Source organism: Triticum aestivum, chromosome 7B (assembly GCF_018294505.1).
Source record: "Triticum aestivum cultivar Chinese Spring chromosome 7B, IWGSC CS RefSeq v2.1, whole genome shotgun sequence".
NCBI lineage: Eukaryota > Viridiplantae > Streptophyta > Magnoliopsida > Poales > Poaceae > Triticum > Triticum aestivum.
In genome coordinates, this window is record NC_057813.1 from 207,431,867 (window position 1) to 207,459,728 (window position 27,862).

The window sequence follows — 27,862 nt, forward strand, 5'->3', positions numbered from 1 at the left end:
GAGTGTTGTGTCATCTCTTCAAGTTCTTTTCATTTTTATCAAGTTTTCCTTCTTTCAGTCGGAGTGCTGCCCAAATTATATCAATCTTATTCCTTCTCTATCTAGTTTTAACCGGAGTGGTTTCAATATCTATCTTATCACTAAACCTCTTGGTTCTCGTCGTATCCCTTGTTCCTCTTTTCTAACGGAGTGTTTTCAACTTTGTTCATCTTCGTTGTTTTCTTTCATTCATCTTGCTCAACCTCTCAAGGTTCGTGGTTTCACTCGTTCGTCAAAGAAGCAACTTAGTTTACCCTCTTCTCTTCCTCTTTCGTTTCTCTCAGGTGCCATTCTAGATCTCGGGACGAGATCCTCTCGTAGTGGTGGAGTGTTGTAACGCCCCGAGACCGACGCTCCAGAAGACTTCCAGCGATTCCGAGTTTCGCCGTGCGAGTTTTTGTTTGTTGCTTTCTTCTTAGCTTCATTTGCATTGCATCATGTCATCATCCAACCCTTTTTAAAACTCATCTATAAACCGTATGGATCTTCGGTCCATTTAAATCGAGGGATATTCACATGGTGATTTCTCTTTAAAACATATTCAAAGTCTCCTACTATTGTTAGGGAGCTATATTAAATATTCCACTAATTCGGAATCACCCATAAACACACTTGCAAAATAATTTCGTTCCTTTTCTGCTTCAAGTTTGGTCTCCAAACCTTGCCCATATATTCTTTCTTGTTTTTCCGAAGCTTCCCCAAAAATCACAACATTTTGGACCTTCCCTTTACCTAGTCCTAGTTCAAACCTATTGAATTAAATTCAAATGATTTTGAATTTAATCTTGCAATATTGCTCACTTCTATTTTCTTGGGACTAGCGCATTTTTGTGAGTCCAAGAATATTATTTGCATGTGCTAATTCTTTGCCTATCCTTCTCTTTCTTTTCTTTCTCTTTTTCTGTTTTGTTTTAAATGGGAAAATGAGAGAGAGAAGAGAGAGTGCAGCCTGTAGCCCAGCCGGCCTCTAAGCCCAAGGCCCAGCCGCCCCCACCTTTCCCCGTAACCCTAGCCCGAACCACTCTCCCTCCCATCGGTCTCCATATCTCCCTCGTTCTCCTCCAGCGCCGCTACCCCGTGCCCGATCCCCACGCGCAGCCTCGACCTCCCTCGCTACCGTGGCCGCTCCCCTCGATCCCCATCTCCCTGCGGCCTCCTCCTCGCCCTTCCTTCTCCCACGCCGCCACTGGAGGCCAACTCCGGCGCCCCTGCCTCGTCTCCCATCCTCTCCGCTGCGATGCCTTCCCTCCTCCGTCGCCTGCGGCCGTGCCAGGACCTCCGTCGTTGCCCCTGCAGCCTTCCCTCCTCCGCGTCGTCGCCTCCCCATGGCGCCGCGCCCGGCCTCCCGCGTCCGCCATCGGCTCCTCTGCTTCACCCGTCCTTTGCTCCGCCTCCATCGCCGGCGACCACGACCAGCCACCGCCCCCCTTGGAGCTCCCATGGCCGCCGCGCCCTGTTCCGGGTCACCTCCACCTGGATCCGCCCCAACCACCAGGGAGCAGAGCCCCCGCGCGCTGCTTCTTCGCCTCGCCTCCCTCCGCTCCACCACGCCGGCCTTCGGAGCCGTTGCTGGCGGCCGCATCGTCGCCCGTCCATGGTCGCCAGCGCCGTGTGCTCCGCCGTCCCCGCGCCCTGCTGCCTCCTAGGGTGCCGCACGGTCGCCGTTCATCTTCAACCGTGGGACCGCAGTCCTCCTCCAACATCGTCCAGATCCGGATGGCCTCCGCCGCCCTTGCCGTTCCTGGCCGGAACTGACTCCGGTGGCCCGTCCCCGTCGGAGTTGACCTCCACCACAGGCCAGCCCAGCGCCGCATCTTCCTCAGCATGTTGTTCCATCGCCTCCTTGCTGCTGCCAAACGAGGCCCTGGTGTTCCTTCGTTTTGGACCGACAAGACCCGGACTCCGAACGCCAAGTACCACGACATCCATGTTCGTCTACGGAACGTGTACATCTACACCGCCAAGACCGGACCGACAAGTACACCAACGTCGCGTGTACCACTACCGTCGACCTGAACATCTACGAAAACGTGTACAACTACCGTCGCCACGTGAACAACGACTTCCACTACGACGTGAACAACTACTTCCCACGACGACCCGCGAGTACCACTACTTCCTTCGACGAACGCGTTCCGCCCTAAACGCACGCTTCGAAGGTATAACCGCCGAGAACGACCGCCGTGGAACGAATGCTTTGTTGTATGAGATGCTTATGTTTGCACCGTGCCCGTTTGCTTCATGCACGTTCCTCCTCGTTCGTCATGCCGATGAACCGTGGGAAACTGGTAACCGGGAGCACCCCACCATCTTGCATGACTCGCTCACGCTCACTTCCTTTTGCACCGGTATCTCTGTGAGCTATCGGAACTGATATGTTGCCGTGGCATCATTTTCCGTTTCATCGCCGTGGCACCCTTTTTGTTCCGCCATGGTGACCAAATGCTTCATAACATGCTCATGTCAACATTTTCATAAAATTGCATAAAACTTGTGTATGTCATCCGCATCATGATAACAACATTTAAAATGTTTAAACTTGTTGTTGCATTACATTGCTAAATGCATATGGGGATTTACCGGATTTGTTGTTTTTATATCCGGCCCCATTTAAATTGTTTAGATGGTATAGTTTATATTATGCTTCACCTCTTGCCATGTTTAACAACATTTAATATTGTTGGGTACATAAACGGGATCAAACTAAATAACTTATCGTGGTGTTTCGTCAATATGCAACTCGTTGCATATTGAGCTCCATTTAATTTGTAGGATTGTTTGTGCACATTGCCATGCCATGCCTCATTAAACCGGACATGCATCATACTTGATTGTGCATCATGCCTTGACTATGCTTGTGTGTTTACCATGGTTGTTTGCTTCTTTCCGGTTTGCTTCTCTTGTTAGCTTCGGTTTCGTTCCGGAGTTGTGAGGATTCGTTCGACTACGTCCGTTTGTCTTCTTCATGGACTCGTTCTTCTTCCTTGCGGGATTTCAGGCAAGATGATCATACCCTCGAAATCACTACTATCAATGCTATGATGCCTACCATTTGCTTGTCAGCCTCCCAAATTGCCATGTCAAACCTCTAACCCACCATGTCCTAGCAAACCGTGATTGGCTATGTTACCGCTTTGCTCAGCCCCTCTTATAGCGTTGTTAGTTGCAGGTGAAGATTGAAGTTTGTTCCTTGTTGGAACATGGAGATGTTGTTCCCTGTTGGAACATGTTTACTTGTTGGGATATCACAATATATCTTACTTAATTAATGCATCTATATACTTGGTAAAGGGTGGAAGGCTCGGCCTTATGCCTGGTGTTTTGTTCCACTCTTGCCGCCCTAGTTTCCGTCATATCGGTGTTATGTTCCCGGATTTTGCGTTCCTTACACGGTTGGGCTATAATGGGAACCCCTTGACAGTTCGCCTTAAGTAAAGCTCTTCCAGCAATGCCCAACCTTGGTTTTACCATTTGCCACCTAGCCTTTTCTTTCCCTTGGGTTCTGCAGACTCAAGGGTCATCTTATTTAACCCCCCCCCCCCCGGGCCAGTGCTCCTCTGAGTGTTGGTCCGAACTGAGCTGCCTGCGGGGCCACCTCGGGGAAACTTGAGGGTTGGTTTTACTCGTAGCTAGTCTCATCTGAGTGTGCCCTGAGAAAGAGATATGTGCAGCTCCTATCGGGATTTGTCGGCACATTCGGGCGGTGTTGCTGGTTTAGTTTTACCCTGTCGAAATGTCTTGTTGTACCGGGATACCGAGTCTGATCGGAACGTCTCGGGTGGAGGTCTATTCCTTCGTTGACCGTGAGAGCTTGTCATGGGCTAAGTTGGGACACCCCTGCAGGGTATTATCTTTCGAAAGCCGTGCCCGCGGTTATGGGCAGATGGGAATTTGTTAACGTCCGGTTGTAGAAAACCCGAAGTTGACCTTAATTAAAATACATCAACCGCGTGTGTAACCGTGATGGTCTCTTTCCGGTGGAGTCCGGAAAGTGAACACGGTTGTTGGAGTTATGCTTGACGTAGGTAGTCCAGGATCACTTCTTGATCATACCTTTATCGACCGTGCTTTGCCTTCTCTTCTCGCTCTCATTTGCGTATGTTAGCCACCATATATGCTAGTCGCTTGCTGCAGCTCCACCTCATACTTTTCCCTTACCCATAAGCTTAAATAGTCTTGATCTCGCGGGTGCGAGATTGCTGAGTCCCTGTGGCTCACAGATACTTCCAAAACCAGCTTGCAGGTGCTGATGAGTCTGTGCAAATGACGCAACTAAGCTCAAGGAGGAGCTCGATGAAGATCTTGCCCTTTGTGTTGTTTCGTTCTAGTTGATCAGTAGTGGAGCCCAGTTGGGGTCGATCAGGGACCTTTGTTGCATTTGGGGTTCTTCTTTTATTTTGGTTCCGTAGTCGGACCTTGATTGTATCTGGATGATGTAATGCTTCATTCATGTAATTGTGTGAAGTGGCGATTGTAAGCCAACTATGTATCCCTTTCCTTATTATATTACATGGGTTGTGTGAAGATTACCTCACTTGCGACATATGCCTTCAATGCGATTATGCCTCTAAGTCGTGCCTCGACACGTGGGAGATATAGTCGCATCGAGGGCATTACAAGTTGGTAATCAGAGCCTTCCCCGACCTTAGGAGCCCCACTGCTTGATCGTTTTTAGCGGTCGAGTTGTGTCTAGAAAAATGTTTTGAGTCCTTAGGATTATATATATCGGAGAGTTAGGAATTCTTTTTACTCCCCAGTCTCCTCATCGCTCTGGTAAGGCATCCTGACGTAGAGTTTTGACTCTTCTCTTCTCAAATTTCACTAAAAAAATTTTAGGATCACGCGGGTATCTTGGAATCGTTCCGATGGTTTTATGACGAGAACATTGTCTTGGTGCCTCCTGTCAGGGGTTTTGTGGAAGTGTCCCGGGGAGTTGAGCTCTGAGGTGTTGTCATCATAATTTTATCGTTGCAGTTCTGGAATACCTGAGTTTAGTACGCCGACATCGAAAATCTCTTTTATGCAGTTCGTTGGTGAGATAACCCCGATAACCCAGTACTGAGGTGAGTACGGGAGTATCGCCATAACTTGTATAACGGATGCTTTTCGAAGGTTGAGGTAGATGATTTCCGAAGGTTTCTTGGTTATGTGTTGAAGGATGGATACAGCTGGATGTAGGATTTGTTAGTTTTGGGTGAGATATTATGCTTCCCCTGTATCCCCAACACCTGATTGCATAACCGGAAAATTTCGGGAGTTTCATAGGTGGGAATTCAAGTAGCTCTTAGGATATCTTTCCGACATATGTATGATATGAAATTGGGGTTCGACGTCTAGTGGTCCGCCTATTCACGGTCGATTTTACAGTGGTCTCGTTGTGTCTTAAAGAGTCCTTGGCTATGCCGACTCGGGGACGCTTCGTATGTCATGTGCACTGCCTTGTACATGATGGTGCTGTACGATCGAGCCCATGTAGGCCCCACCATGAAAACTTCGGACGAAATCTCTATCATATGTTTGTTCTGGCTTATTTTGCAAGCCAGTCCTTTGTTTTTGTTTTGAGTTGTGGTATTCGAGTTGCTTCAATGTCAAGTGTTGATTCCATACCTTTTCCAAATGGTGTTCTCATATTCCTATGTGAATACTAATCCTTCTTGATCATCGAGTCTGTCTTGTCAATCCTTTTTTTTTAACCGGTGTGTCTCTCCTCAAGTGGATCCGTTCACGTCAACATTTGCAAGATCATTTATCCCTTCTTCTCAACGGTGTTTGTGTCATCCGTCTCCAAGTTGCCTTTGTTTTTCCCACCCTCCCTCCCTTTTGTTTTCTTCAAGGACTAAGATTTCTTCTTCAAGTATCCATTTTATTGATGGAAAGTTTCTCCATTTCTTTCCGTCAATGTTCTTATCCGGTGATTCTCATGAAGATTCTAATGGAGCTTCAAGTTCGTCATTCCTCGTTCTTTTCTTCTCCGGTGGATTTAATTCAAGCTTTGGTATTAAGCATACTCCTTTTCTTTTTTTTCCAATGCTTTTCTTATGCCGGTGCACCTCTTAATCATCCATCTCTCGCTATTAAATTGTTCCGGAATGCTCAAGATATCTCGAAGATTCGTGTTTCCACTCTGCATTCGTTCAAGCTCTTTCGAGATTGGTATCTCATTCAAGTCATTTAATTCAACCGGTGCAACATCTCTTTTAAATCTTTTCAACGGTGTTCTTTTGAGTGGGCCCTAACCCACAGGTTTTTTCCCAGGATCTTACCTGACTCTTCTATTTTCCCAGAGCTATCCTAAATTCTTCTCCAAGTTTGACGTAAGAATGAGTTATCATTAGTCAAATGCTTTTCTCCAAGATCTTTCAAATTCTTTTCATAGTTGGCTTAACCTCTTCGCTTTTGATTCTTTCGGTGTGCCTCAATAATTCTTGGTGGTGTTTCTCGTTGTCATTCTCATCATTTGAAGACCGAAGAAGAGTTTCTCTTTAATCTTGCTCTATTCTCTTCAAGATTCATGGTGCTAGCTTGTTGCCATCCTCTCATAATTGTTTTCGATTATGAGAATCTTTTTCACCCATCAGGAGATATTCAAGAGTCTTCTCAGTTTGTCATCCGGAGTCCATCAATTCAGGTTTATTCATTCTCAGCCGTCAGTTATCATTCTCCTATCTTGCCGGTGCATCTATCGAATATCCTCTAATCAGTTCTTGATCTCTTTGTTCTCATGTATCTAGTTTGTCTCAAGCACCTTCGTTCATTTGCTAATTCTTACCGGTGATGCACCCCTACTTCGATCATTTTCAATTCTTACGGTGGTTCTTTCAAGATCTCTCTTCCTTGTTCATCATATCAATTCATTTGTTGTTCCAATCCTACCGGTGGTTCGTTGAAGACCTTCTCAAGTTTTGATATATCTCTTTTAATCCTTTCTACGAGAATAAGTAGTATGCCAAATCCATTGTGGGTCATCAATTTAATTGATGAGGGATAAGCATAATGTAATTCTTATTCTTGTTTCATCGAGTAAATTCAATTCCTTATTCCGGAGGTTCATCCAAAAAATTCTTGGTTTCAATTGCTCATCCTTCTTTTTTGAAGTTCCAAGTTCTCTCGGTTATATAATCGCGAAGCTCCATCTAAATCATTGCAAGGCTTCACCTTGTGTTTTCAACTTCTCTTTCTTTTCATCATCCTTCTATTACCGGATTTCTTCATGGAGGCTATACATGATGGTTCGTCAAGGATTCCTTTTAATCTCGAATTGTTCTTCAAGATTTCTCTTGAAGTTAAGATCTGTCAAGCCATACTCTAAAATAAACATGGTGCTCAACTCATGTTTTGTTTTGAGGAGTTCAAGCATTCTTCATCTTGCATTCCGAAGTGCAATTCTTTCTTCCTTATCTTCTGAGGTGGTGTTAGGTCATTCTTGATAATTTCTCCTCGTGTTTCATGATTGACAGGTTGTCAGGAATGAGATATTTAAATCCATCTTTTTCTCTTTGTTCAAGAGATCTTTTCTACCGTCAATCTCTTCATTGGAGTTATCTTGGTATAGATTTCACCTAAAGCCTTCCATTGTGAATGTTGCTATTTGTGGTGCTTATTAATGACCCAAGTTATCTCTTTTCCATCTTGATGGAACAAGCTTTCATCTCTTCGTTAATCTCAAGCAATTGTTTCCGTTAGTGGCCGTTTGTCACCTCATAATTTTGAGATGTTTCCATAAGACCACTACAAGCTTATTCTTTTCGTTTTGTTGTTGGTTTTCCAACAACTCCGTTCAATCCTTCTTTTTAAGGAGGCTCTTCCAAATTCAATTGTGGTAGAAGTTGTCATTTTCTTCTCCGTCCCTTTATCCCAACGGTCTAACATCTATTCTTTCGTTACGGAGGCATTGTGATGTTATGCTCTTCACACATCACCTTGTTTGGTGAGGATCGTCTTCTTTTCTTGCTTATCCAGTTAACCGGAGTGTTGTGTCATCTCTTCAAGTTCTTTTCATTTTTATCAAGTTTTCCTTCTTTCAGTCGGAGTGCTGCCCAAATTATATCAATCTTATTCCTTCTCTATCTAGTTTTAACCGGAGTGGTTTCAATATCTATCTTATCACTAAACCTCTTGGTTCTCGTCGTATCCCTTGTTCCTCTTTTCTAACGGAGTGTTTTCAACTTTGTTCATCTTCGTTGTTTTCTTTCATTCATCTTGCTCAACCTCTCAAGGTTCGTGGTTTCACTCGTTCGTCAAAGAAGCAACTTAGTTTACCCTCTTCTCTTCCTCTTCCATTTCTCTCAGGTGCCATTCTAGATCTCGGGACGAGATCCTCTCGTAGTGGTGGAGTGTTGTAACGCCCCGAGACCGACGCTCCAGAAGACTTCCAGCGATTCCGAGTTTCGCCGTGCGAGTTTTTGTTTGTTGCTTTCTTCTTAGCTTCATTTGCATTGCATCATGTCATCATCCAACCCTTTTTAAAACTCATCTATAAACCGTATGGATCTTCGGTCCATTTAAATCGAGGGATATTCACATGGTGATTTCTCTTTAAAACATATTCAAAGTCTCCTACTATTGTTAGGGAGCTATATTAAATATTCCACTAATTCGGAATCACCCATAAACACACTTGCAAAATAATTTCGTTCCTTTTCTGCTTCAAGTTTGGTCTCCAAACCTTGCCCATATATTCTTTCTTGTTTTTCCGAAGCTTCCCCAAAAATCACAACATTTTGGACCTTCCCTTTACCTAGTCCTAGTTCAAACCTATTGAATTAAATTCAAATGATTTTGAATTTAATCTTGCAATATTGCTCACTTCTATTTTCTTGGGACTAGCGCATTTTTGTGAGTCCAAGAATATTATTTGCATGTGCTAATTCTTTGCCTATCCTTCTCTTTCTTTTCTTTCTCTTTTTCTGTTTTGTTTTAAATGGGAAAATGAGAGAGAGAAGAGAGAGTGCAGCCTGTAGCCCAGCCGGCCTCTAAGCCCAAGGCCCAGCCGCCCCCACCTTTCCCCGTAACCCTAGCCCGAACCACTCTCCCTCCCATCGGTCTCCATCTCTCCCTCGTTCTCCTCCAGCGCCGCTACCCCGTGCCCGATCCCCACGCGCAGCCTCGACCTCCCTCGCTACCGCGGCCGCACCCCTCGATCCCCATCTCCCTGCGGCCTCCTCCTCATCCTTCCTTCTCCCGCGCCGCCACTGGAGGCCAACTCCGGCGCCCCTGCCTCGTCTCCCATCCTCTCCGCCGCGACGCCTTCCCTCCTCCGTCGCCTGCGGCCGTGCTAGGACCTCCGTCGTTGCCCCTGCAGCCTTCCCTCCTCCGCGTCGTCGCCTCCCCATGGCGCCGCGCCCGGCCTCCCGCGTCCGCCATCGGCTCCTCTGCTTCACCCGTCCTTTGCTCCGCCTCCATCGCCGGCGACCACGACCAGCCACCGCCCCCCTTGGAGCTCCCATGGCCGCCGCGCCCTGTTCCGGGTCACCTCCACCTGGATCCGCCCCAACCACCAGGGAGCAGAGCCCCCGCGCGCTGCTTCTTCGCCTCGCCTCCCTCCGCTCCACCACGCCGGCCTTCGGAGCCGTTGCCGGCGGCCGCATCGTCGCCCGTCCATGGTCGCCAGCGCCGTGTGCTCCGCCGTCCCCGCGCCCTACTGCCTCCTAGGGTGCCGCACGGTCGCCGTTCATCTTCAACCGCGGGACCGCAGTCCTCCTCCAACATCGTCCAAATCCGGATGGCCTCCGCCGCCCTTGCCGTTCCTGGCCGGAACTGACTCCGGTGGCCCGTCCCCGTCGGAGTTGACCTCCACCACAGGCCAGCCCAGCGCTGCATCTTCCTCAGCATGTTGTTCCATCGCCTCCTTGCTGCTGCCAAACGAGGCCCTGGTGTTCCTTCGTTTTGGACCGACAAGACCCGGACTCCGAACGCCAAGTACCACGACATCCATGTTCGTCTACGGAACATGTACATCTACACCGCCAAGACCGGACCGACAAGTACACCAACGTCGCGTGTACCACTACCGTCGACCTGAACATCTACGAAAACGTGTACAACTACCGTCGCCACGTGAACAACGACTTCCACTACGACGTGAACAACTACTTCCCACGACGACCCGCGAGTACCACTACTTCCTTCGACGAACGCGTTCCGCCCTAAACGCACGCTTCGAAGGTATAACCGCCGAGAACGACCGCCGTGGAACGAATGCTTTGTTGTATGAGATGCTTATGTTTGCACCGTGCCCGTTTGCTTCATGCACGTTCCTCCTCGTTCGTCATGCCGATGAACCGTGGGAAACCGGTAACCGGGAGCACCCCACCATCTTGCATGACTCGCTCACGCTCACTTCCTTTTGCACCGGTATCTCTGTGAGCTATCGGAACTGATATGTTGCCGTGGCATCATTTTCCGTTTCATCGCCGTGGCACCCTTTTTGTTCCGCCATGGTGACCAAATGCTTCATAACATGCTCATGTCAACATTTTCATAAAATTGCATAAAACTTGTGTATGTCATCCGCATCATGATAACAACATTTAAAATGTTTAAACTTGTTGTTGCATTACATTGCTAAATGCATATGGGGATTTACCGGATTTGTTGTTTTTATATCCGGCCCCATTTAAATTGTTTAGATGGTATAGTTTATATTATGCTTCACCTCTTGCCATGTTTAACAACATTTAATATTGTTGGGTACATAAACGGGATCAAACTAAATAACTTATCATGGTGTTTCGTCAATATGCAACTCGTTGCATATTGAGCTCCATTTAATTTGTAGGATTGTTTGTGCACATTGCCATGCCATGCCTCATTAAACCGGACATGCATCATACTTGATTGTGCATCATGCCTTGACTATGCTTGTGTGTTTACCATGGTTGTTTGCTTCTTTCCGGTTTGCTTCTCTTGTTAGCTTCGGTTTCGTTCCGGAGTTGTGAGGATTCGTTCGACTACGTCCGTTTGTCTTCTTCATGGACTCGTTCTTCTTCCTTGCGGGATTTCAGGCAAGATGATCATACCCTCGAAATCACTACTATCAATGCTATGATGCCTACCATTTGCTTGTCAGCCTCCCAAATTGCCATGTCAAACCTCTAACCCACCATGTCCTAGCAAACCGTGATTGGCTATGTTACCGCTTTGCTCAGCCCCTCTTATAGCGTTGTTAGTTGCAGGTGAAGATTGAAGTTTGTTCCTTGTTGGAACATGGAGATGTTGTTCCTTGTTGGAACATGTTTACTTGTTGGGATATCACAATATATCTTATTTAATTAATGCATCTATATACTTGGTAAAGGGTGGAAGGCTCGGCCTTATGCCTGGTGTTTTGTTCCACTCTTGCCGCCCTAGTTTCCGTCATATCGGTGTTATGTTCCCGGATTTTGCGTTCCTTACACGGTTGGGCTATAATGGGAACCCCTTGACAGTTCGCCTTAAGTAAAGCTCTTCCAGCAATGCCCAACCTTGGTTTTACCATTTGCCACCTAGCCTTTTCTTTCCCTTTGGTTCTGCAGACTCAAGGGTCATCTTATTTAACCCCCCCCCCCGGGCCAGTGCTCCTCTGAGTGTTGGTCCGAACTGAGCTGCCTGCGGGGCCACCTCGGGGAAACTTGAGGGTTGGTTTTACTCGTAGCTAGTCTCATCTGAGTGTGCCCTGAGAAAGAGATATGTGCAGCTCCTATCGGGATTTGTCGGCACATTCGGGCGGTGTTGCTGGTTTAGTTTTACCCTGTCAAAAATGTCTTGTTGTACCGGGATACCGAGTCTGATCGGAACGTCTCGGGTGGAGGTCTATTCCTTCGTTGACCGTGAGAGCTTGTCATGGGCTAAGTTGGGACACCCCTGCAGGGTATTATCTTTCGAAAGTCGTGCCCGCGGTTATGGGCAGATGGGAATTTGTTAACGTCCGGTTGTAGAAAACCCGAAGTTGACCTTAATTAAAATACATCAACCGCGTGTGTAACCGTGATGGTCTCTTTCCGGCGGAGTCCGGAAAGTGAACACGGTTGTTGGAGTTATGCTTGACGTAGGTAGTCCAGGATCACTTCTTGATCATACCTTTATCGACCGTGCTTTGCCTTCTCTTCTCGCTCTCATTTGCGTATGTTAGCCACCATATATGCTAGTCGCTTGCTGCAGCTCCACCTCATACTTTTCCCTTACCCATAAGCTTAAATAGTCTTGATCTCGTGGGTGCGAGATTGCTGAGTCCCTGTGGCTCACAGATACTTCCAAAACCAGCTTGCAGGTGCTGATGAGTCTGTGCAAATGACGCAACCAAGCTCAAGGAGGAGCTCGATGAAGATCTTGCCCTTTGTGTTGTTTCGTTCTAGTTGATCAGTAGTGGAGCCCAGTTGGGGTTGATCAGGGACCTTTGTTGCATTTGGGGTTCTTCTTTTATTTTGGTTCCGTAGTCGGACCTTGATTGTATCTGGATGATGTAATGCTTCATTCATGTAATTGTGTGAAGTGGCGATTGTAAGCCAACTATGTATCCCTTTCCTTATTATATTACATGGGTTGTGTGAAGATTACCTCACTTGCGACATATGCCTTCAATGCGATTATGCCTCTAAGTCGTGCCTCGACACGTGGGAGATATAGTCGCATCGAGGGCGTTACATCAAGGCACCCCAAGGTAATATCCAAGGACAACCAAGCAACTAAGCTTGGGGATGCCCCAGAAGGCATCCCCTCTTTCGTCTTCGTTCATCGGTAACTTTACTTGGGGCTATATTTTTATTCGCCACCTGATATGTGTTTTGCTTGCAGCGTCATTTTATCTTGTTAGTTTTTGCTTGCTGTTAGTTAGAATAATGTTTTGCATCTTTAGTTTCAATAAAAAAAGTCAAGGATAGCCTTTGCCATGGTTACTTTGCTAGTATACATGTTGCTGTTTGAAAACAGAAAGTTTACCGCTCTTGCAAAAATTCACTAGAAAATTCAGAGAATGGTATAACGTTGAATCTTTTTGCATATTAATATCTGATAAATTTATTACAGTGGGAATTTTAGTTCGTAATTTTTGGAGTCAGGGAAGTATTGTTACTCTTGCATTCTTTACAGACTGTACTGTTTTGACAGATTGCTGTTATGGTTGCATTGTTTGCATATGTTTGCTTGTTTAATGATTCTATTTGAGGATAGGAGTATTAAATATGCAGAGACATTTAGTATTAAATGTTGAATAATAATGTTAGTGATTTGTTACAGTAGAAGATGATATGGTTTTGCATTGGTTTATACTAACCTATCTCACAAGTTCTTGTTGAGTTTGTTGTGAATGAAGCTTTTGATAAAAAGAAGAGAAACCATGATATGAGAGGAATTAAGGAGACACAAAAGTTCAAGATTGGGGATGCCCAAGGCACACCAAGATAATATTTTAAGAAGTCTCAAGCATCTAAGCTTGGGGATGCCCCGGTAGGCATCCCGCCTTTCTTCTTCAACAACTATCGGTTAGTATTGGTTGAGCCTAAGGTTTTGCTTCTTCACATGAGTTGTGCTATCCTTGCAATGTAGTTTTCTTTAGCTTTGCTTGCTGTTTGAATAAAGTATCAAGATCTGAAATTCTTTAATGAGAAAGAGCCATACACAAATTGGAATTTGCTAGAATACTCTTTGTGCTTCACTTATATCTTTTGAGCTAGATAGTTTTGCTCATAGTGCTTCACTTATATCTTTTGAGCGTGATAATTTTTGCTCTTGTGCTTCACCTATATCTTTTAGAGCACGGTGGTGGATTTGTTTTAAAGAAACTATTGATCTCTCATGCTTCACTTAGATTATTTTGATAGTCTTTAATAGCATGGTAATTTGCTTAAAGATAATATACTTGGTATTCAAGATATGTGAAACTTTCTTTTGAGTGCGTTGAATACTAAGATAAGTTTGATGCTTGATAATTGTTTTGAGATATGGAGGTGATAATATCAAAGCAATGCTAGTTGGGGTGATTATGAATTCAAAGAATGCTTGTGTTGAAGTTTGTGATTCCCGTAGCATGCACGTATGGTGAACCGCTTTGTGATGAAGTCGGAGCACAATTTTATTTATTGATTGTCTTCCTTATGAGTGGCAGTCGGGGACGAGCGATGGTCTTTTCCTACCAATCTATCCCCCTAGGAGTATGTGTTTAGTGCTTTGGTTTTTGATGACTTCTAATTTTTTGCAACAAGTGCATGAGTTCTTTTGATTAATGTTGAGTCCATGGATTATACGCACTCTCACCCTTCCACCATTGCTAGCCTCTCTAATACCGCACACTTTTCGCCGGTATCATACACCCACCATATACCTTCCTAAAAACAGCCACCATACCTACCTAGCATGGCATTTCCATAGCCATTCCGAGATATATTGCCATGAAACTTTCCACCGTTCCGTTCATATGACACACATTACTTTTGTCATATTGCTTTTTGCATGAACATGTAGTTGACATTGTATTTGTGGCAAGGCCACCTTCATAATTTTCATACATGTCGCTCTCGATTCATTGCATATCCCGGTACACAGCCGGAGGCATTCATATAGAGTCATATTTTGTTCTAAGTATTGAGTTGTAATTGTTGAGTTGTAAGAAAAATAAAAGTGTGATGATCCTCATTATTAGAGCATTGTCCCAGTGAGGAAAGGATGATGGAGACTATGATTCCCCCATAAGTCGGGATGAGACTCCAGACTTTATGAAAAATAAAAGAGGCCAAAGAAGCCCAAATAAAAAAGAGGCCAAAGAAGCCCACCAAAATAAAAAAAATATGAGAGAAAAAGAGAGAAGGGACAATGCTACTATCCTTTTTCCCACACTTGTGCTTCAAAGTAGCACCATGATCTTCTTGATAGAGAGTCTCATATGTTGTAACTTTCATATACTAGTGGGAATTTTTCATTATAGAACTTGGCTTGTATATTCCAATGATGGGCCTCCTCAAAAGTGCCCTAGGTCTTCGTGAGCAAGCAAGTTGAATGCACACCCACTTAGTTTCTTTTGTTGAGCTTTCATATACTTATAGCTCTAGTGCATCCGTTGCATGGCAATCCCTACTCACTCACATCGATATCTATTGATGGGCATCTCCATAGCCCGTTGATACGCCTAGTTGATGTGAGACTATCTTCTCCTTTTTGTCTTCTCCACAACCACCATTCTATTCCACCTATAGTGCTATGTCCATGGCTCACGCTCATGTATTGCGTGAAAGTTGAAAAAGTTTGAGATTACTAAAGTATGAAACAATTGCTTGGCTCATCATCGGGGTTGTGCAGTGATGAAGATAGAGCTTAGCCAGACTATACGATTTTGTAGGGATAACTTTCTTTGGCCATGCTATTTTGAGAAGACATGATTGCTTTAATTAGTATGCTTGAAGTATTATTATTTTTATGTTAGTATGAACTTTTGTCTTGAATCTTTCGGATCTGAATATTCATACCACAATTAAGAATATTTACATTGAAATTATGCCAAAGTATCACTCCGCATCAAAAATTCTCTTTTTATCATTTACCTACTCGAGGACGAGCGGGAATTAAGCTTGGGGATGCTTGATACGTCTCCAACGTATCTATAATTTTTGATTGCTCCATGCTACTTTATCTACTATTTTAGGCAATATTGGGCTTTATTATCCACTTTTATATTATTTTTGGGACTAACCTATAAACCGGAGGCCCAGCCCAGATTTGTTGTTTTATGCCTATTTCAGTGTTTTGAGGAAAAGGAATATCAGACAAAGTCAAAACGGAACGAAATCAACTGGAGAAGTTATTTTTGGAAGGAAAGCAACCCAGGGAACTTGGGATGCACGTCAGGGGAGATACGGGCTGCCCACGAGGGTGGGGGGCGCGCCCTCCCCCCTGGGCACGCCCCCCTGCCTCGTGGGACCCCCGTAGCTCCACCGACGTACTTCCTGCACCCATATATACCTATGTACCCAAAAACTTCCAGAACAGAACCTAGATCGGGAGTTTCGCCGCCGCAAGCCTCTGTAGTCACTAAAAACCAATCGGGACCCTGTTCCGGCACCCTGCCGGAGGGGGATCCCATCACCGGAGGCCATCTTCATCATCCCGGCGCTATCCATGACGAGGAGGGAGTAGTTCACCCTACGCCTCCTACGGATTGATAAACCTTAGGTCATCCACTTGAGGGAAATTTGCTACTGTCCTACAAACCTATGCACTTGCAGGCCCAACAACGTCTACAAGAAGAAGGTTGTGTAGTAGACATCACATACTTAATGAGTGCTCACAATCATAAAAGATGTCCAAGATAGTATATTTGTATGTGAAAACCTCTCTTTCCTTATTACTTCCTATTAATTGCAACGATGACCAAAACTACGTTTGTCAACTCTCAACAACTTTTATGCCTCATACTTTCTATGTGTGAAGTTATTACTATCCATAAGATCAATATGAACCCTTTTATTGTTTTTATTCTTTCTACTTTCTCAAGATCATGGCAAGATAGCAAAGCCCTTGACTCAACACTAATCTTTATTATTATAGATAGCTCACGGCAGGTAAATACCGCATATAGGTAGGTATGGTGGACACTCATGGCAAAAACTAGGTTTAAGGATATTTGGAAGCACAAGTAGTATCTCTACTTGGTGCTAGGAATTTTTGTCTAGCATGAGGGGGAAAGGCAAGCTCAACATGTTTGAATGATCCATGACAATATACTTTAACTGAGATGTGAGAAAACATAACCCATTATGTTGTCTTCCTTGTCCAACATCAACTCTTTAGCATGTCATACATAATGAGTTCTCACAATTATAAAATATGTCTATGAAAATATATTTATATGTGAAATCTCTCTTCCTTCAATATTCTTTCATGAATTGTTCAAATGACTAATACAATGCTTGCTAACCGTCAATAAATTTACAACCTCTACTTCTTAGATGTGAAGTCATTACTCCCCATGGGATAAGAAAATGAGGCATATATAATTTCAGATTTATGACAATCAACTCATTCAACAATTTACTCATAGGATATAAGTGAAGCACACGAGTAAATGAAAAGCTACTCCAAAAAGATATAAGTGAAGATCAATGAGTAGCTAAATAATTATGCAACTATGTGAAGACTCTCTGTCATTAAAGAATTTCAGATCTTGGTATCGTATTCAAGCAGCAAGAAAAACAAAATAAAATGACATTGGAAGGATAGCATAACTCATGTGAAGAAGCAAAAACTTAGGTTCAACCGATACTAACCGATCGTTGTTGAAGAAGAAAGGTGGGATGCCTACCGGGGCATCCCCAAGCTTAGATGCTTGAGACTTCTTGAAATATTATCTTGGGGTGCCTTGTGCATCCCCAAGCTTGAGCTTTTATGTCTCCTTAATTCCTCTCATATCATGGTTTCTCTTTTTATCAAAAGCTTCATCCACACCAAACTCAACAAGAACTCGTGAGATAGGTTAGTATAAACCAATGCAAAACCATATCATCTTCTACTGTAACAAATCACTAACATTATTATTCAACATTGAATACTAAATATCTATGCATGTTTAATACTCCTATCCTCAAATAGAATCATTAAACAAGCAAACATATGCAAACAATGCAACCATAATAGCAATCTGTCAAAACAGTACAATCTGTAAAGAATGCAAGAGTATCAATACTTCCCTAACTCCAAAAATTATGAACTAAACTTCTCACTGTAATAACTTTATCAGATCTTAATATGCAAAAATATTCAACGTTATACCATTCTCTGACTTTTCTAGGGAATTTTTGCAACAGCGGTAAACTTTCTGTTTTCAAACAGCAACATGTATACTAGCAAAATAAGCATGGCAAAGGCTATCCTTGACTTTTTTTATTGAAACTAAATATGCAAAACATTATTCTAACTAACATCAAGAAAAAACTAGCAAAATAAAATGACGCTCCAAGCAAAACACATATCATGTGGCGAATAAAAATATAGCTCCAAGTAAAGTTACCGATGAACGAAGACGAAAGAGGGGATGCCATCCGGGGCATCCCCAAGCTTAGGCTCTTGGTTGTCCTTGAATATTACCTTGGGGTGCCTTGGGCATCCCCAAGGTTAGGCTCTTTCCACTCCTTATTCCATAGTCCATCGAATCTTCACCCAAAACTTGAAAACTTCAACCACACAAAACTCAAAACAAAACTCGTAAGCTCCGTTAGTATAAGAAAATAAAACCACCACTTAGGTACTGTAATGAACTCATTCTTTATTCATATTGGTGTAATATCTACTGTATTCGAACTTCTCTATGGTTCATACCACTTAATACTAGCCATAGATGCATCAAAATAAGCAAACAACACAATGAAAACAGAATCTGTCAAAAACAGAACAGTCTATAGTAATCTGTATCAAACGTATACCTATGGAACCCCAACAATTATGAAATAAATTTCTGGACCTGAGTAATTTGTCTATTAATCATCTTCAAAAAGAATCAACCTAAAATCACTCTCCAGTAAAAAATGGCAGCTAAACTCGTGAGCGCTAAAGTTTCTGTTTTTTACAGCAAGATCACATAAACTTCACCCAAGTCTTCCCAAAGGTTCTACTTGGCAATTTATTGAAACAGAAGCTATAAAACATGATTACTACAGTAGCATAATCATGTGGACACAAAAAAACAGTAAGGATAAATATTGGGTTGTCTCCCACCAAGTGCTTTTCTTTAATGCCTTTTTAGCTAGGCATGATGATGGCAATGATGCTCACATAGAAGATAAGAATTGAAACATAACGGGAGCATCATGAAGCATATGACTAGCACATTTAAGACTAACCCATTTCCTATGCATAGGGATTTTGTGAGCAAACAACTTATGGGAACAATAATCAACTAGCATAGGAAGGTAAAACAAGCATAAGTTCAAAAATTGAAGCACATACAGAGCAAACTTGACATTATTGCAACTCCTACAAGCATATGTTCCTCCCTCATAATAATTTTCAGTAGCATCATGAATGAATTCAACAATATAACCAGCACCTAAAGCATTCTTTTCATGATCTACTAGCATAGAAAATTTACTACTCTCCACATAAGCAAAATTCTTCTCATGAATAGTAGTGGGAGCAAACTCAACAAAATAATTATCATGTGAGGCATAATCCAATTGAAAACTAAAATCATGATGACAAGTTTCATGGTTATCATTATTCCTAATAGCATACAAGTCATCACAATAATCATCATAGATAGAAACTTTGTTCTCATAATCAATTGGAACCTCTTCCGAAATAGTGGAATCATCACTAAATAAAGTTGACACTCTTCCAAATCCACTTTCATATTCATCACAATAAGATTCAACATCCTCCAAAATAGTGGGATCACTACTTCCTAAAGTTGACACTCTTCCAAACTGTCGTGGGGAAACTGGTGATCCACGAACACCTATGGGACCGGAGCCCCTTTCGGTTCGGCGGGGAGCGGAGATCGCACGAAGAGTAGATCGAGGCGAAGCACACGAGTAGTTTACCCAGCTTCAGAGCTCTCCGGAGAGATAATACTCCTACTGCTGCTTGTTTGTCTATATTGAGTTCTGGCTCAAGCCGAGCGTGAGTGTTTCTGCCTCTCAGGTTCCGAACCTTCTCTACGTTGCGCATGGGCCTCCTCTTATACGCTAAAGGGGTCACCGACAGGTGGCAACGTAGGCGAGGGTAAAAGTGGAAAAGGGAGTTGCGGTTGGTGCAACTACCTGTACAGTGAATCCTACCTAACCCTGACGGTAGGGGACAAGAGCATTTAATGCCCGTCTGTGTCGTCCAAACAGTGCAGAAGGGACCGTCAGGGGTGCCACCGTTCGCCACGATGGCTATTTCGCCAGCGTCGCTGGCCACCATGCACCCCTGGCTGCACAGCCATCCGCCACGCGCCCCCGAAAAAGACCCCAGGGCGACACGTAGGTGGATGCGCTGGAGCGCGGGTACGGGATGGTTGCTTGCCGCGGCAAGCGCCTTGCCACTGTCGCTGTCTTGTCGCGCCCGGGAGCTTGTCGCTCGCCGGGCCTTGCCGGGACGCGTGGCGCGTCGCGGCAAGTTCCTTGAGATGCCTTAGTTGGCCTTCCTGGCAAGCTCCTCTTGCCGGGGGCTTGTTTCCTTGGCTTGGACATTTTGCTCTTGAGTGGCCGGTTGGCCTTCCCGGCAAGCTCCTCTTGCCGGGGCCTTTGCGTTCTTGAATGGCTCCGAAATAACCTTGGAGGACCTTGGCGGTCACCCGGCAAGCCCTTGCCGCGGGGTGCTGCAACTGCCCGTGCACAAGTTCGGGATACTAGGGTACCCCTACTCTAGTACACCGACAGGAGCCCCCGGGCCTGGGCCACACACGGTGCCGAGCACTGTTGGGCCAGGCCCAAAACAGGGCACGAGCACGCGTGGCTTGGGTTACGCTGTAACTTACTCTGCCCCCACCACGCTCTCCCCAACAGCACGCGTCGAACGCGGTGTCGTGGGAGTGATTGTGGGGGTTTCTTTAATCGGAAGGGCGAAACGTCCGCCCCCTCCCACTTTATAAGCAGGGGAAACAGGGGCAGTTCGTCCACCCTACCGTTGCCGCTTCCAATCTCAAAAGCTCCGCCGCTCTCCCCCTCTTCTCGAAGCCGAGAGAGAGCAGCGCTCCGCCCCCCATTGCCACCAGCACCACCAACGCCGTCGACCTCCCTCACCACCTCCGCCATGGCTCCGAAAGCCGACAAGGGGAAGGGCGTGAAGTCGGCCGAAGCGCAGCGGCTCGCGGCGCTGCGGAAGGAGCGGGCGATCTTCTCCCCCCAGATTGGCGCGAAGGAGCTGAGGGAGTACTTCTACTTGTTCTGGTCGACGGAGACGCGTGCGCATCCGCGCACGAGGGTGCTCCCGGCGACTGCTTCGGAATTGGCTCCAAACGGGTACCCATTCTTCGCGTTGTTCTTCTATTGCGGGCTCTGCCCGCCCTTCTCGGAGTTCTTCTGCGACATCATGAACACGTACAGGCTCCGCCTCTTAGATTTCACCCCCAACGCCGTTCTGACAATGGCAGTTTTCGCACATTTGTGTGAAAACTTTGTCGGAGTCCACCCCAATGTAGCCCTTTTCCGCCACTTCTTCATGCCTCGGGTCGAGAGAGGAGAGCCGCTTGCCGGAGGAATAGCCTGGATCTCGAGAGTCGGCAAGAAGGAGGCGTATCTGGAGGGTGAGCTTCGCAGCAAGTGGGAGAGTGGAGAGCGGAGTGGTGTTGGATCGTCGAGGAGAACCCGCAGCCGTTCACTGCCATGCGCCAAGCCCCAATAGTGCGCGGCAACGATTGGAGCAACGTGGCCCCGGAAGACGAGAGGATGAAGATCGCTGTTACCAGAATCCTCTGCCTTAGGCTTGCCGGGCTCACAGTAGGCACAGTTGGTGCAGATTTCCTTCGTCGCCGCATCGCCCCCCTGCAGGAGAGGGGGAGGCCCGCCTGGGAGTTCAAGAACTCGGCGGACATCATGAGGCTGCGGCCAGGTCTCAATTACAACTTCACCGTCTTGGAGCTGGACGCGACGCTGCTGGAGTTGTTCAAGCGCGACCCCCAACACCCATTCACGTTGCCGCGGGGCGTCGTACCGCTGTGCAACAACTCGTCGCTCGATCGGATCCGCGCCCTGATGCCGTTGTGCGATTCGCACGGAATCGTACCAACTTGGCAAGAGCCTGCGGATGACATTGTGCGGGCGTTCTTCGACAACTTAGAAGAAGTGCCGGTCCGCGCCGACGAGCAGAAGAGCCTCACCCGCGACACCACTGAAGTAGAGCTGCAGCTCATCGCCACCAGGGCGGAAGAGGTTGCGGCAGCAGCTGCCGCAGGTGAGTTCGGGTTCACCGCGGAGGAGGCGGAGGCAGCAGAGGCGGCAAGTTTGGCGGAGCGAGAGGAGTTCGCCGGCGAGGGGGATCTTGCCGGGTTGGAACCCGAGCCGAGCAAGCCTGCCGAAGGCGCGGGCGACTCGTTGGAGGCCGGCTCCTCTTCCTTCCCGTCGTCCAGCAACTTGCCGCAAGCGGAGCCCCCAGCTCCGCCAAGAAGGTGCCTCCGCAGGGCCGGGGACGCAGCGGGGCGACAGGTGGGTCGACAGCCGCCGCAGCGTACGACGCGCTCCACCGCGGCAAGCACGGTTGTCGCGGGAGCACCTCCTGCTGCTGCAGCAAATGGAGCGGGGCCTTCCCAGACCACCGCTTCTGGTCCCGTCAAGCGGCCCCGGGAACCTACTCCTCTGCCTCACCGCTCCGGAGGTGGGCCAGACTTTGACCTCTCCGCGCTGAGCTCCGACGAGGAAGAGGAAGAGTAAGTTTCTTCATTGTTCTTGTATTTCTTCAATCTTGTTGTTTTTGCCTTGCATCTGACTTGCTTCAACCTGAACCTATTCCTTTTCAGGACGCTGGCCCAGAGAGCAGCGAAGAGAGCCAAGGCCCCGGTGATTGTCATCGAGGACGATATCACCGTGTCAGCGGGGGGTGCATCTGAGACCACCTTGACGGACCCGGCAATTACTCCTCATAGCAGCCCCCAGCGCAGTCCCCAGCGTAAGTTTATAGTTTGCTTCTTGCTGACAGGCGCTCATGGGTGCTTTTTCTTTGCTGATATATTGTCTGTTGAATTTGTGTAGGAGCAGAGCAGCCACACCAAGAGGGCCCGGAGACCGTTCCCGAAGCGCCATCTGCTTCGACTACGCCGCCAAGGGAGGGCTCCCCGGCAAGGGAGCGCTCCCCGGCAAGGGAGAATTATCCGGCAAGGGGCAGTTCCCCGGCAAGGGACGGCACTGGTGATCCTCCGGTGGTTGAGACCACGACTGCGGATCCCAGCTCAGGTAATCCATTTGCCTGAGAACTTCCCTTGTGTTCTTCTTCTGATTTTCTCTTTGGATATTTGCTTGACTTTTCTCTCTCCTCCGTTCTTCAAATCCATCTGCAGAGCCGATGGAGACTGAGGCCGCCGACGAGGGGAACGTGCGTAGCGACGCCGACGACGTCACCGCCACCGAAGGAGAGGCCGGTGCTGATGAGCCAGCCGGCGAGGAGGCCGCCAAGGCTGCCGCCGCAGAAGCACGCGAGGGGTCCGGCGATCATACTGATGGTCCTGAGGCCGCAGGAGTGCCAGGCGCTGCACCGACCGCCAACCCCTCCGCTGCTGTCACCGCGTCGGACTCCGAGGAGCCTCAGCCTGGCGCCTATTTAAAGGCCAGAGACGGGGTCTTCATCAAGCTCACATGGGCATCGAGCTCCAGGGCACCGGTCGAAGGAGAGAGCTTCGACGAAGAACTGCTTGCCTCTGCCGGGCTGTCGTTGGTTGACGCGCCAGGCAGCAGCGACGAGCCTGAAGAAGAGCGGCTGCTGCGGAGGTTGACGTCGCTCTACCGCGCCCGGCAGGCCAAGCTGGCCTCCCGGGAAGCGCTCGTCGCGAAGGCGGGCGTGGACTTGGAGAAGCGCGCGGAGGAGCTCCAAAGCGCCAACCAAGAAGCTCTCCGGTCGGTGGCGCAGGAGCGGGAGCAACTTGCGGAGGAACGCACGGCCTTCCTCCTCGAGAAGGCCGAGGCTGAAGAGCAACAGCGGCTGGCTGCCGAGAAGCAGTCCGCGCGGGAGGGTGAGCTGGTGCAGCGGAAGGCCTACCTCGACAGCTACGAGGAGGAGGTTGTTGCACGCGAGCAAGCACTTGGCGGGGCCCTCAAGGAAGCGAGGGACGCCGCCGCAGCTGCTGAGGCCGCCAAGAAGGTGTTGGAGGCGAAGGTGATGCAGTTGGAGGCCGATCTGAAAGTGAGCGGCGAGGAGCTTGCCGCGCTCAAGCGCGAGCGCGAGAAGGATGCTGCCGCTCATGGTGAGCTGCAAGGTCTCCTCGCTGAGAGGGGCAGAGAGCTCAGCGCCGCCAAGGACTCCAACAGGGATCTCGAGCTGAAGCTGGCCACACTGACTCAGACACTGGACAGCGCCAAGGAGCGGGAGGTGGCCTTGTCGGAGAAGATCAAGGCCGACGAGGCGCTGTTGGCGAGTATTGTCGTCACCCAGAACTCGTTCAGGGAGACGGTAGAGCACTGGACCGAGGGTCTGGTGAACATCGCCGCAGTCATCGATGGGGAGCTGGCGTAGCTGAGGATGGAGGACTTTGGGTATCCTTCCGAAGAGCATCTCCAGCCCAGCGCCAAGCTTAGCTTGTTCTTCAAGGGTGTGGCGACGGCCCTCCAGCGGCTCCGGGAGAGGATCCCAAAGTAGCTGGCCGACGAGTCGCGCCGGATCTGCGCAGGGGCTCTCCAGAAGGTGTTGGTGAAGGTGGCCTACCGCAACCCAGGCCTCAACCTCACCAACGTCCTCAAGTCCCTGCCGGCAGATGCTAATCTGGAGGCGCTCAAGGCCCTTGTCGCACCCATTGTGGACAAGGTGAGCGAAATCAAGAGGGTTGAGGGCGACCGCGTAGACTAGGCCACCCTTTGTATCTTTTCCTTGTTGCTGCAGCGTTATGTCATGAGAACAATCCATTAGACCCGACAAGTTACCTTGTAATATAACTCTATTTCGGGTATCGACTGCAAAGTTATTTCCTTTACTTGATTCCTTGTTTTGTATGCTTTTACCCTACGCTTTTAGGGAACTTGCCGGTGCAGGCACCATAGCCGCGAGCGCTGAGTGCGGAACGTCAGCAGCCTGCTAGCGGTGCTGCTTCCGGCAAGAAACCTTGTCGCAAACTAGCCGCAGCTCACTTAAGTTGTTGAGCGGACTCGAAACAAAATAAGGGCGCGACTAGCTGCGAGTTGGTTCCTCCGCGCACAGGTTTTCCATACAAAGCACGATCGTTCAAGGAGAATAACTTAAAAATTTAAAAACTGATTGCTCAAACTTTGGCAACTTAGCTTTTCTGTCGTCTGCTTCCCGGCAAGGCGAATCTTCCTTGAATGAGACCCTGTCCGCACCAGTATCTTCTCCTTCCCCCCCCCGGCAAACTTGTGTGCGAGGGATCCTTCCTTTCCTTTGAGAAAAAGAAAGAAGAGAAAATAAAGGTATGGAGCCTTATGGCTCGTTATTGCTTACCGGAGCAGGTGCTGCACAAAGTGTCAAATAACACATGCAAAAATAGAAAGCATGTAATCGACAAGATGTGCGGAGCACATGAGCTTTACTTATGCACGGGATCTGCGCCCGGCTTTGTACAAGGGATTACATGCAACATCGGCAACACTTGTACAAAAGGTGGTTGCCGGAACAGGTTCCGGCAACCGTGCCCTACGGGTAAAACTTACGAAGATGCTCGATGTTCCAGGAGTTGCTCACCGGAATGCCATCTTCGGTCTCAAGGCGGACAGCGCCAGGCCTTGTGACTCGTTTCACCCGATAAGGGCCTTCCCACTTCCGCGTCAACTTGTTGGAATTCTTGGCAGACTGAACGCGCCGAAGAACAAGGTCGCCTTCCCCGAGACTTCTGGCACTAACTTTGCGGCTATGGTAGCGACGCAAAGCTTGCTGGTATCGAGCAGCTCGTACAGCAGCCTGAAGACGGTCTTCCTCAAGGAGCAGCGCATCATCTTGCCGCAGCTGCTCTTGCTCGAGCCCATCATAAGCGAGCACTCGAGGCGACCCGTATACGAGTTCCGTGGGGAGAACTGCCTCTGCTCCATACACTAGAGCGAAGGGTGTCTGGCCAGTGGCTCGATTTGGCGTCGTCCTGATCGACCAAAGAACCACTGGCAGCTCCTCGATCCAGTTTCTTCCGCACTTGCGCAGCCTGTCGAAAGTCCTGGTCTTGAGTCCATGCAACACTTCAGCATTTGCCCTCTCCGCTTGACCGTTGCTTCTCGGATGAGCAACAGAAGCGAAGCAGACCTTGGCGCCAAGATCTTGGACATACTGCATGAAGGTGCGGCTCGTGAATTGTGTGCCGTTGTCGGTGATGATCCTGTTAGGGATCCCGAACCGGCAAACAATTGACCTGAAGAACTTGACTGCTGACTGTGCTGTCACCTTCCTCACTGGTTCCACTTCCGGCCACTTTGTGAACTTGTCGATTGCGACGTACAAGTACTCAAAGCCCCCGACAGCTCGGGGGAAAGGGCCGAGGATGTCGAGCCCCTAGACCGAAAATGGCCAGGATAAAGGGATCGTCTGGAGAGCTTGAGCTGGCTGGTGTATCTGCTTGGAATGAAACTGGCACGCTTCACACTTGGTTACTTGTGCAGTTGCATCCTGGAGGGCTGTCGGCCAAAAGAAACCTTGCCGGAACGCCTTGCCGGCAAGTGCTCTTGCGCCAATGTGGTGACCACATATGCCTCCATGTATCTCTGCCAACAGCTTCCGTCCATCTTCCCGGTGAATACACTTCAATTTCACACCGTTGAGTCTTCTTCTGTACAGTGTGTTGTCAACAAACTGGTACATACTTGACTGCCGGGCTACTTTTTCCGCTTCTTCTTGCTCTTCGGGAAGTTCTCCTGTCTGAAGGAAATGGACGATCTGCTGTGCCCATGCTGGAGCTTGCGGCTCGACAACAAGGACTAAAGGCACATCTGCTGCTGCGGGAACATCCGCTTCTACGGCGAGACCCTGTGGTTTGGCCGGAGCTTGATGCCCCCCGGCAAGCTTGCCGGAGCAAAGCTTGTCGGGAGCGTCTGCTTCTACGATACAAGCCCTAGGACTTGTCGGAGCAGACTGCTCCTCAGCACTCTTGGCGTTGATTTTGGGGACCTTCTTGGCGGCGGCTTCGGGGAGCTCTGCCGGAAAGTAGTCACCAGAAATCAACTTCCTCTTCTTGTTCTGTCCGGTTGATGGTGTCACAGACGGTTGAGTCAGCTTGAGCACAAAGATCCCTGGTTCCACAGGTAACTTCAGTGCAGCGCACTTTGACAGGCCATCAGCTATGTCATTCTGAGCCCTCGGAACATGTTCCATCTGTAGACCGTCAAAGTGCTCTTCTAGCTTTCTCACCTCATCCACGTAAGCTTCCATCAACGGACTCTGATAACTCTTGTTCACTTGTCGGACGACAAGTTGCGAGTCACCCCTGACAATAAGCTTCTTGATCCCAAGTTCTGCCGCGATTCTGAGGCCGGCAAGCAACCCTTCATACTCTGCAGTATTGTTCATTGCTTGCTCCTTGGGAAAGTGCATCTGGACTACGTACTTGAGGTGCTCTCCGGTGGGTGCGACAAGCAGCACGCCTGCACCAGCGCCTTGCAGCAAGAAGGCACCATCAAAGTACATAAGCCACTCTTTGCTCGCTTCCTTGACTGGGATGCTCGTTTCTGGAACTTCTTCATCTTGTATTGGCGTCCATTCTGCTATGAACTCCGCCAACGCTCTGCTCTGGATAGTTGCAGTACTCTCAAACTTGAGACCGAAGATTGATAGTTCCAGTGCCCACTCGACTATCCTGCCCGTTGCTTCTGGATTTTGCAGTATCCTCTTGACCTAGCCCCCTGCAGAAGGGAACTGACAAAGTAAACTGGGCGCTGCACCATCCTTTTCTGCACCTTCTCAGGCTCCTGCGCAGATCCTCCCTTGTCGGGACCAGAGCTTGCCGGTGAAGCTCCCTGCTTGTCACTGGATGCATCTGCCTCGGTTGCTAGCTCATCGTCCGCCTCCCTCTCTGCTACTAACGCAGCACTAACCACTTGATTAGTTGCCGCTACATACAGCAGCAACTTCTCTTGTGGCTTAGGTGCGACAAGTATTGGAGTGGAGGACAGGTATCTCTTTAAATCCTGCAGTGCAGCCTCCGCTTCCGGAGTCCATTCCATTGGACCTGCCTTTTTCAAAATTTTGAAAAACGGCAGGGCGCGCTCACCAGATCTAGAGATAAACCTGCTGAGAGTAGCTACGCAAC